This window comes from Vanellus vanellus, assembly GCF_965231255.1.
Source record: "Vanellus vanellus genome assembly, chromosome: 3".
In the NCBI taxonomy this organism is placed as follows: Eukaryota; Metazoa; Chordata; class Aves; order Charadriiformes; family Charadriidae; genus Vanellus; species Vanellus vanellus.
The window spans coordinates 6547984-6561946 of record NC_138907.1 but is presented as its reverse complement, the minus strand read 5'-3'; the positions used below and the strand labels follow the sequence as shown (position 1 = coordinate 6561946).

The 13963-nt window shown below is 41.1% G+C and overlaps 1 long non-coding RNA gene across 1 annotated transcript in view; it reads right to left on the bottom strand.

Annotated features, from left to right (window-relative positions):
* Positions 1 to 909: 909 nt before the first annotated feature.
* Positions 910 to 13963, bottom strand: part of LOC309669498 — a 110107-nt gene continuing 97053 nt past the window's right edge. Inside the window, exon 3 of the long non-coding RNA XR_014268915.1 lies at positions 910 to 959. This is a non-coding gene — a long non-coding RNA (uncharacterized lncRNA). The remainder of the gene's footprint in view (positions 960 to 13963) is intronic.

Here is a 13963-nt window from a genome sequence, read left to right as displayed (position 1 = left end):
TGCATTCTGGCATGGAGAAATAACCTTTTCCATTGCTAATGCCTACCCTCAAGGGGCTGAGGAGCCCACGGGGCTGTGCCCTGACCCAGGGCTGGGTGCAAGGAAGAGGGAGCCCAGCGGGAGGCTCCGGGGAAGCCGCAGCCATCCAGACTCAGATGTTTTCCTCCCCTGGGAAAACAAGGGTAGGAGAAGCATTCCTTTGGGCTGCTTCAACCTCACCTGTTCAACCGCGGCTAAGTGGCAGCAAGGCTATACTTTCAGGCCCCTAAGGAGATTTCCTTTTTTCCTATCACTCCTATGATTCCCCGAGGCACTATCTTGCTTCCAGAGCTGAGTGCTTTGGTTTTATTCTCTCTGATGTGTAGTTTCTGTCCAAACAAAAAAACCAGAGAGAACATATCTCTACAACCTACTGTCTTTAGAGACAGCAAAGGAGTATGCAATACATCAGAGCCGACCTAAGGGAGCTGATAACCTGACCTCTCTCATGACAGTTTAAAAAAAAAAAAAAAAAAAAAAAAAAAATCTTTCCGGCCTCAAGAGGCACTGGAAGAGGAAAACAGGCAGCACAGAATGCAACATGGACCAAAACAACTATTAGCTCCTTGCCATCAGGGAAGCCAGGACCTTGTGTAAGTCTACCTTGACAAACCAGGATTTTTGTTCCCTCACTGCCAGCAGAGCTTCCATCAGCATTTTACATACAGAATCAAATGACAACGGCTCAACAATTGTAATGCTTCTCATCAGAAACAGTGTTAAATAGAAAAAAGACAAAGTACTTCTTATTAGCTAAGGGAATGTTTTTTTTTAATTTTTTGCATATAATTCCTGTTCTATTTTATCTAGGTCATCAATGTAACATGTAAGCACACAGCAAAAATTCCTACCTTGGGAGCTCTGGCATGCTTTCCGCATCTGGCATCTTTGACAAGGCTGATATCTAGCAGCTCAGTCTCCTAGAAGGAAAAATTGTAACACAGGTAATTACTACATTAGTCAAAAAACCTTGTTGTGTTAACAGTGCCCTACTTCCCACATCTGTCAGGGGTTTGCCTGTTCACAATGACGCCTGTCCAAACTGAAAACAGTTTCAAGGAGTGCTCTGTTGCATTTAAGTTATTCTAATAGCAATACTAAGACCTTAGATACATATCTTGTTTTCCTTAAAAACGTGCATATGTCTTATGATACACAGAATATATAGACACCATATGAGTTAAGCTTATTTCTTGGATCACTAAATACCAGCTGCTGTGGTGTTGTTTTTTTTCTTTTTAATACAATTTTAGCTTTTTGATGCTAGTCACAGTCTGAAAAAGGCAACGTTACAAACAGAAAACTCTGCCTCTGCAATAGAAAACCTACTTTATTATTCCCAGAACATTTTGAAAAGTGCACATAAAACCCAAGAAGTGTTATATCTACAATGATAACAGGTTCCAACAATTTTACAGCGACTACTGCTCAATAAAAACCACATACTTTTGACAAGCATTTCATAGTTCATACATTAACTCTCATGTTGTGGGTTATACAACACATGCCATACTAGGAACAAAACTAGCATGTGATGACAGCTTCTGTTAGCCAAATTCCTGTCCTCCCTTACACATATATAACATGAAAAATCTCCTTTCACTGATAACCTCTTGGATCTCCACCCTCCCTGCCGGTGCCAGGGAAGGATGATGGCTGAGAAGAGCCCATGGAGCCCTGGGTGGGCCTGCCAGGGCCAGCCCAGCAAGGTGCACGTGCCACCCCAGGATCAACATGGGGTATTCACCACTTCCCAAACACGCAGCAAATTATAACCTTAAGCCAACATTATTTTCCCCAACCTCATCCTGCAACAGGACATTTTTGGATGTTGCCATGTTGGTTCTTTCTTGAATGCCTTAACATTTATGGGCAGGAGTGTTTGGAAGAAGGATGCTGCAGACCAAAGCAGCGCATTTCCCAGCTGCCAGCTCCCTCACAAACACGCGCATCCATGCAGCATTACGTGTGCTTTCCCGGGAACACCACCAGCTGTCTTGCGAGACACAGCAAGAACATCCGACCTGATTCAGCATTACTTGACAATCTTAAACCACATCTTCATGCTGTCTGCCTCATTTACACTAGCATTGGGACTAATAGCCCATGTTAGCACGGCTTGATTACGTACTAAATATAGTCTAAAAGTATTTCAGCAGGAGTGTGACCCCTCCACAGTTAGAGCTACACCAGTTCAATGCATTTCAGCCTTCCTGTAGTAATTGCAAATGGTGTGTGGAGCATCTGAAATCTCTGTACTAGACAAAGCCACTATATTTTTTTTAATACTAAGGAGAAAAGAAAAATATTTTCTCATGGACAAATAATTTTAACATGGGTTATTTTGCATCTTTATTTCTTTTCCATTTTAAGGGACCCACTCCTGCACAGCTGTTGTATGTCCTTGTTGTCTAATAAGACATCAGCTCTACCACCAAATTTTCACATGACTGTACGTTCATCACATCCTCCTCCATCCCCCATATCAATCCCAATTCTCTTCTGTTATAGCACCAGCTGGACTCGGAGGAGCATTTCTTTAGCTCTTCATCTAGCCTGTTTAGGGGAAACTTAGACTTTGGAGATCTTTATTTTTTGCTCATACTTGCCTGAAACAGGACCAGAATGTAAAAACTTGCAGGGATTAGGAAAAAAAATGGACAGGGTTGTCAAAGGTGATATTTTGTAAACATCCTTACAAAATAACTCCAACTACACAAGGCATATGGGCACAAGCACTCTTCCGACAGCGCTGCAGCCTCTCACATGGACAGCTGATTGCCGTACATAAAAGCCTGTCTACAACTGTCCCTGTTCCAGCACCTGATGGGTTGTGAACCCAACTTTCAGGCCCAGTTCGAAGTTGATCTCGCTTCCAGATCTAAACTACATTGATCCTTATTCTGCCCAACACGAGCACAACTGACACCAGGAGTTAGGGTAAGCTCAGTACTGAGTGCAGAAAAGCCCTTAATGCACCAAAATCTGGGTAATCTGTCACTATTCAATGAGACAACCGAGTAAGGAATATCTAAAAATTGCAGAGGACAGTGAGCACTAGTTCTACATCTCCCAATGTGACAGGTCACTAGGCCTGGATGGGACAAGCTCCTCACCAAGGTGGAATGGTTGAAACAGTGAAAAAGCAATGCTGACCTTTTCCAGCCACAGATCTGTCCCTGGGTTTTACAATAATGTTTCCACACTCGTATCATTCCTCTCAGTGGAATATATGTCTTGAGTTCTAGTGATGCTGGAGTAGTGCAAACGTCTCCACATATTTTCTTTCTTCTGAAATCAGTCCATGCCACATTTGCATCTCTAAATGCAGAACTATATTCCTAGTGCTCTTGCAGATGCTAAAAATTATTTGTCAATTAAAACAAAATCTGTTCCCCCTCTTTTTTCTTTTAAAGAAGTGCTGGGAGAAGTTACTCTGACTTTGTTACTCTCAAGTTGCTCTTGTGAAACATAACATTGCCAGTTACATCACATTACCACCTGGGACGTACCAGCAGTAGGAGGCAAACTTGCTGCTCAGCACAGAAAAAATAAATAAAATAACACCAGAGCAAAAAAAGCCAAAGAAGCACTACGAAATAGCTATGTGTGCAGGTCTGGCAGCAGGTGCAGCTTTAAATAAAACAGGAAAATGGCACACTGGAGGGCTTATCTTTGAGTCAATGCGTGTGGCCATTCAGATACCAGCAGAAGTGAAAATACTGAAACATGGCAGAGCTGCATCTGGGTTTATCACACTCAGAGCAAGAACTAAGATGGGAAATGGAAGAGTCACGACATAATTATGGGCAGAAGGAGAACAGACACCACCACACAAAAGGCAAGAAATTGAAAAGAAAACCAGGACCAGCATATTCCGTGAGCATCAAGCAAAGGGAAACCAAGGCAGGGCAGACACAGGCTGAAAGTCCATCAGCAAAAACCGTGACGAGCAGATGTGCAGAGCTGAGCACGGAGATGACGGCGTGTCAGATTTACAGACCACATGCTCAGCAAGGGCAGACGTACCCAGGTTTGCTGTTATCAGACAAGAATGCGGCCTTCAGGGTGAGAGGCTGTGGGTTACATTTACCACAACAAATTATACTCATGCCCTGAAGCGGTCTCCAACCCACTGTGAAATGCTTTACAGAAGCTAGGGGCACATGCAGAGCACGTCATAAAAATAAGATTTTGCCGACTGAAAGGAGTGACAAGCACTAAAAATAAAGGCTTTAACAGCAAACACATGAGAGAAATGAAAGATGCTAAAGAAAAATGGATCTTAAACAAAGCTGTTGAGCCACACACAGACTGAATTTTCAGAAGTTTTTTTAGTTGGATTGGTCTGGCATTTTAGCTTTAAAAAACACACAACCAACAAACAGAATTAATAATTTATTCACTTACAAAAGTGCAACTAGACCTCCCAATACACAAAGATAAAAAGACCCATTGAAATGGAATAACACACATTAGAAAGAGACATAGAAAAAGGAATGACAACGACCAGCACACTCCTCCCAAGGACAGTATAAGGAACCTGAACCACCCTGCTGAGGTCCTGCACCCTCCTGGATGGAGGAGGATGAGGAGGTATAGGGTTGTTTTGGAGTTTTGACTACTGCTTTCAAGCCGCTTGCATGCCACCAAGGCACTTGCAGAAAATGCGGTAGCCTGAGGATCCAAGACCTAGCAAGGACAGCCTAAGAAGACTTGGGGAAGAGTTTTGTGTGGCTACTTCAACAAGAGCAGCTGGCATGGCTGCAGGAAAGGCTGACCCCCTGAACATCCACCTTATGGCCTCCCTGCACTGTTACCTCTTTGTTCTGCTACCTCTCTGATGTAGAAACCGGTTTTACAATCCTATCCCTATAATCCTTTATAACCCTACTTGACAAGACCATTTAATTTGGGGGGATCCTCTCCTAGGTGGTAATTACAGAAGCAACAAGAAAATAAAGTCCAAAGTCTCAGCCACCATCCAGCATCAGAAAGGAATGGTCCAGGTTCCATAAATACATTTTAGACATGTGTTCAGGTCAACAGAAGCAGTAGCCTGATAGATGCTATAGCCTATGCTCTAAACTAAGAAGATGAGAGCAGAATATGCATCCCTGTAAGTGCCTCTGCAGGCAGCATTCAGCAGGGCTTGGATAAATCAGAATTCCTAATGTGCCATTTCTTAGAAGTTCTTTGGTTCAAAAATACCAAACCTCCTGGAATGCCCTGACCCCTGGGCACTTGCTTTCATCTTTCAAACAACTAATTAAGAGGACAGAAAGCAACTTCCTCCCAAATGAGAGAAAAGACAATTTCCTATTTCCCTGTTGCAAAATGTGGACAGACTTTTGTAAAGGGAAAATACACTTAACTACTGGACAGAAAAATGCCCCATTTCCTGTGCAGCAAAACAACCCAAACCCTTCTCTGCTTAAGTCAACAGGAGTGTTTGCTACTGACTTTCCTCCATGCAAGCTTGGAAACTGCACTCTGTGCTGCACAAGGCACAAAAGTCATAGTAACTGGATAAAGAAAAAAAAAAAACAAAACACAACTAAAAAGAACTAATCAGAAACCTCTGCAAGTCCAACTTTTCTCTGTTTAGAGACCTCCAATCATTGCTGTTGGGACTTACTAATCTTGCAATAGAGTAACATCTCTTAATGCAACTGGTAGATCCCCCCCGTAATTTATAATACAGAAATTCCAGAGAGGTGAATTATTAATCCTACCATGTTTGTTTTCAATTAGCAGCTGAGACAGAGACGCATTCATATTGGGTTAGATTGTGCAATCTCACTTTTATGGGTGAGCACACACTCACAAGAGCAACAGATTGTGCAACCCCTCAGTGACTGCTTCAGCACTTAAAATTAGGCCCATCTGAATTTAATATAGTAACACCAATTGATACCAGCTGAGGATCTGGCTCACTCCTATTTTAACCTGCCAAAAATGATGCCAAGTGCATCACAGCGTCTTGGGAACTTGCTTGTGATGTAACCCAAACTACAAAGCAGGATTCCTTATCGATCCCGCTGGAGAGCTCTGCTGAAGAGCCATCAGCAGCACCACGGGCTGAGAGCGGGATCAAGTGTCCTACAGAATTTCACAAAAACTATGTCAAGGAGACATAGCAAAAGTGGGTATGCATTACAACAGCTGCACGGGTTAGTTGGTCCAGATATCTAATTACTTTACTTATATGCCTAACAAGAATAATTCCACCCTGCTCTGAGTACTCACTGTGGCTGAGTAGTCGTGTATTGCTCTGACCTATGTTTGTTTAACTGCCACTTCCACATCCCTTCTGGTCAGATGTTCTTTTTTCCTATTGTATGAAGTGTCGCCGCATGCTGCCAGCAACTGTGGAGTGCCGTTCTCACGGTCACGTTGCTGTAGCCACTGCCGTTTAGGGATACAGTCTAACTGATACACAGCTAATTAAACTCTAAAAACTCATTTTCCAGTTAGCTTTGAAATCTGCTGCTTCTAGTTTCAAATCTGAAGAGGAAACTGTGTGCCTGAAAGCTTATCTAATTCTTACAAATGTTACCAGTCGATCTAATAGAAGACACAACACTGCCTTCAAGGTTTGTCTGATGTAGTGCTGGCAAAATAAACTTTGAAAACCTAAGCCAGTTTTGCAGAAAAGCACCATTTAGTGCTACTGAATGGCAACATCTGGTGAAAGTTTTCAAAGGGAAAAGGCCATTTTGCTGAAACAAACTTCAAACAGAGTCTTAAACAACACCTTCTATTGGGAATAGTTACTCATAATGAAGTGTTTCTTTAACATAGAAAGACTCCATTTCAACATTTTCTGAACATGAAAGCATCAAATATATCTTGAAGCAAAAATTTATGCAGTTCTAGGTTAGTTTTATTTTTATTCTGCAATTAAAAAGTGTTATTTAAAATAAAACACACAAGTGACTAATTTCCTTACAACATGTTAGAGAGTATTAAGATCAACATTTGAATCTGATCAGGAATAATTACAAGCTATGCTAAAAAAGTATCTGGCCCTATAGATTCAGAGTAAATATATATGCAAACTCAGCAATTTACGGCCATTTATAGAATACACCTCATTCAGGTTTCAGAGATTTTGACAACGTGCTGATCAATCAGCCACACAGATTACTCCAGGAGTGACATTCTCTGCAGTGAGAATGAACATTTAGCGCTAATTTAGAAAGGGTGCTTTCACAGCTAGGGGATGTTGTATATAATCCCCCTGTTAAAACCATATCTATTTTTCCCCATTCTCATTAAGAATAAATTGAATGAAATACCATTAAGAATAAATTGAATGAAACACAGCGATTTGCATCCTCTTCCCAAAGGAAAACTGAGGAGGACTGGTGAGGCTGATTTAACAGAAACCTGCATCGACGGCTACAAGAAGAAATAGTAAGGCTGTCAATGACATTAATGGGAGCTAAGTTTGTGCTGTGTCTCCCTGAAAGTCCCATTATATAATTCATAAGCTGCATCCCACCAGAGAGAGACAGTCCCTGAAGAAACTGTCTCCATGTTTCCTCCTTGCAGCACACAATTCAATTATCAGGCATAAAAATCATCTGCTGTGTCAATAAGCGAGCAGCACAGTAGCACGTACACCCTGAAGGCAATGATAAAACTCTCCCTGACAATAGCAAAGTCTTTTGCTGCATAAAGTTGTTCTCCACAAGTTCAAAATATTTTATTACCTTCCCACCTACTCCTTTTAAGAAGCTGTTAAAGATTATTATTTATTAAAGCTGTAGCTCACCAACCTGCCCAATGCAACCAGACCTCTTCTAGCTCCTTGCAGGTGATGCCCTCCTCACAGAGGTTATGAAGAAGCAACTGCAAGGCATTCAAACAATGGAACAAATACTCAGGTTAATCTGAACATGTTTCTAGATTAGCCATTGGCTTCCCAAAGGGTTATTAAAACTTTCTATGTGTTCAAACTTGGTTAAAGTGATTCCTGAATTTTCTGCTTTCTAAACATCTACTACAAAAGCCAAAGCCCAAGACACCCTGGCATGTAAAATGAAAAAAAGAGTGAGAGGCACAGCTGCTCCTGAGGGGCAAGAGAGACAGAAAACACTTTGCTGCCTCCACCACTTCACTCAAAGTCACTTACTTTCAAGCTCTTCCTTTCTGGCCAGTAAGTGCTGGCAGAGTATCACTGCAGACTCATCCACTTCAGGCCCATTTAGACCATGAGGCTGGGCATGTGTCACTATACACACAGGGGAAGTTCAACTCCTGGACCTTTCTCTCTTGGGAATTATTTTAAGCGGAGAGCTGTTTGTCCTCATCAGCGCTATATCTCCCCATGGAGTTGGTGGAGGTACTCTGCCATTTCTTCTGCTACCTACGACACTAAGAGGCATCCCCCTGAGGCAGGGAGTGACAGAAATGGAAGGAAGAACGTAGATGTGCTCCTCTTACACAGCACAGCAGCTTGGCCAACAAGAAAGGATGATTTTAAACACTGCTGTGACCACATGAGTGCCTTAGATCTGGACTAGTATTTCTAACCAAATAATCCAGGCAGACACTCTTGTGTCTTTACAACTTGTGGCATTCAGCCCCGATTTCGACAAGTGAATGGTTAAGGTTAGTGCATTGGCCGATTCAGCATACAGCTTTGACCCTCACCGTTCCACCTGCCCAGTGAATTCCCAGCCAGCCCTCTCTTGAGAAGCTCCCTGGCTTGCTTCCTCAGCCTCTCCTGTTCTGCTTTCTGCAAGTAAACATGGTTCATTAGACAAGGAGGAGAGTGATGCGCTTGGAACCCTGTTTTACCTGGCTCCCCAGGTGGTTCTACCCCAGCACTCTTGGTTAAAGCACTTGGTGAGGTGACCACAACTACAGTCAACTGTAACTGGATGGTGAATGATCTTCTCCAAGCAAACAAGTTCAAGGAGTTTGGTATCACAGGGAATGGAAATTTTTCCAAAAAATCACTTGAACAGAATGACTTCTTACAACCCAAAATGAATTATCTGCAAATTCGACCCTGAGCTAAGCTTCATCTGGGTAGTCATTAACTGTTCTTAACTCAAAAAGAGTTGGAGGACCTCAGCACCTGCAAGGCAAGAACTAGTATTCATGATTTGACTCAACTGCTCTGGGAATAAGCTCCAAATACTTTGCAAGGTTTCTTTGCTTGCAGGTTCTTCTTGAAGCACCAAGTTACGTGACATCCCTACTGAAAGGTCCTTATAGCAAGCACTCCTATAGAAGAGTAAGCCAAAAACTGAGAAGTTTTTGCTATCTTAATAACACTCAGTCTCTCAATGTATCCCTGGAGACATAAGAACAGCAATATTTTCTAGTGCAGGGAAAATAGTCTGCAGTTTATATGAAGCACTAGGCTATTAGGAAAAAAAAATGAGAAGGAATTTTCATGCTAAGTACTCTTTTAATAATGAAAGCAAAACAAGTCTTCTGCATCTATGCATATAGTTCTTTGCTGCTTCATTAAGGAAAATTTCATTTACTTGGATTTACAGGCACTGTGGCTAAGGAGTCTAGAAACTGGTGCATGCATTTTGCAACACAATTCTTAGCACAAAGAAATAGTCGGGAAGCATGCAGAGGTAAAGATTTGCTACCTGCCTTCATCCCAGCAAACAGACCAGCACAAACAGGTAAAGGACACATCAATGAGTCAGTGTGTTATGATCAGCAATCACGTCAAATTTTAAAAGTAACGCACTGGAAAAATAGAAAATTCCCACAGCCATGTCTGAAGCTACAGTTCTAGTCCAAAGTCACCCATGCTTGATCAGGTATAAGCTCAGCTTGGTATATAAAAATAATTATTTCCCCTGTCAGTCAGAGTATCAGCCTAAATACATAAGGCAATCAGTGGATGAAATGTGAAATGGGTATGTGAAGTAATCTCCGAGCAGGACAGAGTAAAATAGTGGCAAAGCTGGAGTAGTATCTCCATATCTTGGTCCCACACCGATTAGTGTGCAGTCTCCTCACTCCTTCAGAAACTGCATCCTGCTGCACTATGCTGCAACACAAAGGGAAATCCCGCACCAACGGCGGCTTGTCTCTCAAGTTCAGGGCAACGCAAGCACACCCACAGCTCAAAACTAGAAGTTTCGCATCCAAACAACTTGGCTTTTGTCACGGACACAAGCACCTTGAACGGAACAGTTGGAACTAGTTTGGTTCTTCTAAAATTGCCTTCATGGAGCTGCTCGTCCCACTTGCACAACTGGGTAACAACAGGAGGAAAAGGAGAACTGATGAAGTGCAGCCATATTCAAAAGAGGAAAGAGCTGGGGGAGGACCTGCTTCAAAAGAAAATACAAAGCGTATTGTAGGCAGCCTTCATAATGGTACTTGACTAATTTTTATTCACAGAACTGTGAATAACCTGGCAAATTTTAGCTTTAGAGTCAGAAGGAAAAGTACAGTGAATTAAAGTTTTAAGCAGCAGATTAAAAAAAAGAAACTTCTCTTTTCATATCAAAAGTCATAATCATGTGTGATTATGATGATTAAACGCCTTCCCAGAAAGGCCATATCATATTTTGGGGGCAATGTTGTTGTGCCATTATTTCACACTGACAAGGGATCACAGACTACATACACCAGTATCACGGTTTTTCTTTTGAAGCAAATAAAGTGTATTATTTTCAGCAGAGTGCCCCACCTGGAGCAGAGACTTTCATCTCAGGTGGAAGAGCCATGTCCAACTCCTGCCTACTGCCCTGTGCCACTCTACCACCACACCTGACATTGCGGCTCCTCCTCAGGCAAATCTCCTGTTGAGATTTTTCCGAGATTGGACAAGATCGAGTCCTTTGAACTTCTATAAAAGTCCTTTTCTATTCATGCAGCATAAGTTTTATGCATCTAAAAGAGTACCAATACATTTATGGCTTTGAATATGTTTTTAGAAACGACCAGAGCTTTTGACTGCTTTATATTAAAACAATAAATACTTTTTATACATGTAAATTGAACAAAACTGGGAGATTAGGAACTTGGAATTGCTCTGTTCCCTACATACCACAAGTTTTAAGGTTAAGACTCAACATAGCAATACATGCCCTACTTACATGCCTGTGACTTCTGTGGAGGCATAAGGTAAAAGGATAAAACTGAAAACTGTACAGAAGCAAAACTTATATTCCTGCCAACTCCTCTAGCTAAGGCGCTGGCATGCGTTACTTAACTGGAAAATCCACAGTCCAGGCACCTTTCCAACTAGAGACTCGAGCTATAACATCACACTTAAACACTAAAGACAATAGCTGAAAACTCACAAATTGACCTTTGTAAATAAAGGCACTTTGTGTTTCTAGGGCCCAAGGTTTGGTTTCTGGGACATATTTAAAGTTGAAACAGCACTAAAATACACGTTGACGAGATTCCTCCACAAGACACAAAAATCTCTTGGGATCAGTTACTTTGCTAGCCTATCTGTTATTAAAAGGTGCAGATTTCTCACTGGGTTTTTAAATAAATCATCCTGGTCTTACATCTAATCCATACCAGACCGGGAAACAAAGAAAACGCGAACCAATATCTACATTTTAGAAAATGGAAAGCTGGGGAAATGACCCCAGCAGCTGTAGGTACATTAAGCTGATGGGCAAAGCTTTAGGTCAGATGATGAAAGGAGAATAATAACGTGAAAGTAAAAGGAAAAAAATGAGAGAACACATGAGCTTGCCAGCCAGAGCATATCTAACTAAGCTGAGAATGTCTTTTTCTTGGGACAGGAAGCTTTGAAGATATTCGCCGCCTGAATTTTGATTAATTACATGAGCCAGAATTGGCACAACATCATTGAAAACTCTGGTCACCAGTACTCAGAGGTGAATTTAACTTGAAGGAGGTGTAGAGAGGGTTTCAAACGTGACTGCAGAACTGGAAGTATGGTCTTGTTAGAGATGACTAAAAGAGCTTGGCTTCCACAGAACAGCAAAAAGAAGGCTAAGAGGGGTATGATTATTGTCTATAAATACATGCATTGTATAATCAGTTGAGAAAAAGAGGAGCTATTCAATCTAGAAAGACATGAGAACTGAGCTATATAGATTCTAATAAGTAAGGGCAAAATTAGGACTATTTTTCTTTAGATTCTGAAAGCAAAAAATCACTTTCAAAATGGAGTTTGATGTGTTTCTGAATATGAAAATAATCCATGCATGAAACAATATCCAAAACCATGGAACGAACATAAAAAATCTTTTCTTATACTATAGACTTAAAGGAATCACATTAATTTACATCTCTATCCTTGACTTCTCACTGTTCCAACCATCATACAGCTTTATCTATAAAGTGATCACCAAACAGGTCAAAGAATAATTCATTAAATAGTGATACATAAGTGGCCTATTTTGGAGGTTTATCCCAAAGAAGAATTATATTTTCAGGCTTTTTATGTCAACATCAGAAAAAAACAGCAGAAGTTGCACAAGTAGAAAGAAAAGCTTTTCCCAGATGGATCCTCAACAGTTTGCTCCTCTCAAGGAAGATGAAGTACACAAACAATACCAGCTGAAGATGTCCACGTACAGCCAAACAGATGAGAATCTTTTAGGTGAGCACACAATACAAACATAAGAAAGCATCAGTTTGTCATTAGGCAAATCATACTTTGCTTCTTCAAATGTACATAGTTCCTAACACAGTAACTTGGCAGCAGCTCTCAGTAGCCACATTCTTCTGGTGCTGCGCTGGCAAACAAACAAGTCTCCTTGCCTGAGCTCGCTCACTCCATCCTCCTGCAGCCCATTTCACTTCACCTGCTGTTGCCATATTTTAATTTTCCTTATTACCTCCATTCGCTGCTTACCTTGTAAATATAAGTGAGTTTAGGACATAGTTATATGTTTGGTATTTATTAGGGAATTAATTAGAGGGGAGTAAGAATTTCTTGCTAATTTATTTTGTACAGGCTGTAATAATTTTTATTCTTGCATGCTCCCAGAGTTTATGGATAAGCGCATTTTAAAAATCAAAGCAAAAAAAAAAAAAGAGAATCCCCAGATCAGAATCAGTGGGTGAATCTCTAAAGATTTAATTTACATTCATCTACTATTAATATGAATGCATAATATCCTTCATTATTATTTTATAAATCTCGGGATAAATCTGGGAAATTATTTTTATTAAGGTATTTGCATGTGCATGCCTCAAATTCTTCTATTCTTGGCAGCTGTACTTGAAATTAGAATTTACACTGAATGAGGAAATACGGGTCATTCTGCAAACACAACAAATATGAAGTCAATGGCAACTTGTTGGAAGACCTCGAGTTCTTGCCAAGCCACGTTTCCCAAAATATTTTGCCCTACACCACACTCAAGCCTCAATTATCAGCTACTCTCTCCTGCAGGAGGCAGCTGCTCTGAGCATGGAAGGCACACGCACGAAACATAACCAAGTCATAATTCAGAAAAAAAAACTTGGTGACACTGAGGCAGATGTATATGATCAGGTCTTCTTATCTTCAATCAAACTGAAGAACGCACTTTGCTTAACACGGACTCACTTCTGCCTACACCTTAAGTGTGCTAATAGTTGGTTGTGTTCAGCATTACACTCAGTCATGCCATAACACACTCGTAATTTTGTATTTGTTTCATTGCCTCAATCGAACATTTTGCGGGCTGTTACAATGTGGGGTTGTTTTGCTATCTGTGACTTGTCTCCACTTGTTGACGGCACACACACAAAAAAGACATTTTTCTCTCCTATCAGGGCACTCTTTCCTGTTTATATTTTATTCCAGTATGTGGAGTTAAATGCAAAGCAGGAAACCCAAGGTTAGCCCTGTTGTTTCCTTATTTAGCATTTAGTTTTACTGCAATCTTCTGGTCTCTCCCCCACAAATGTTCTCAGTTCTGTTCTCTGGAGCATAATTATTCTAAGTACCTTTCCC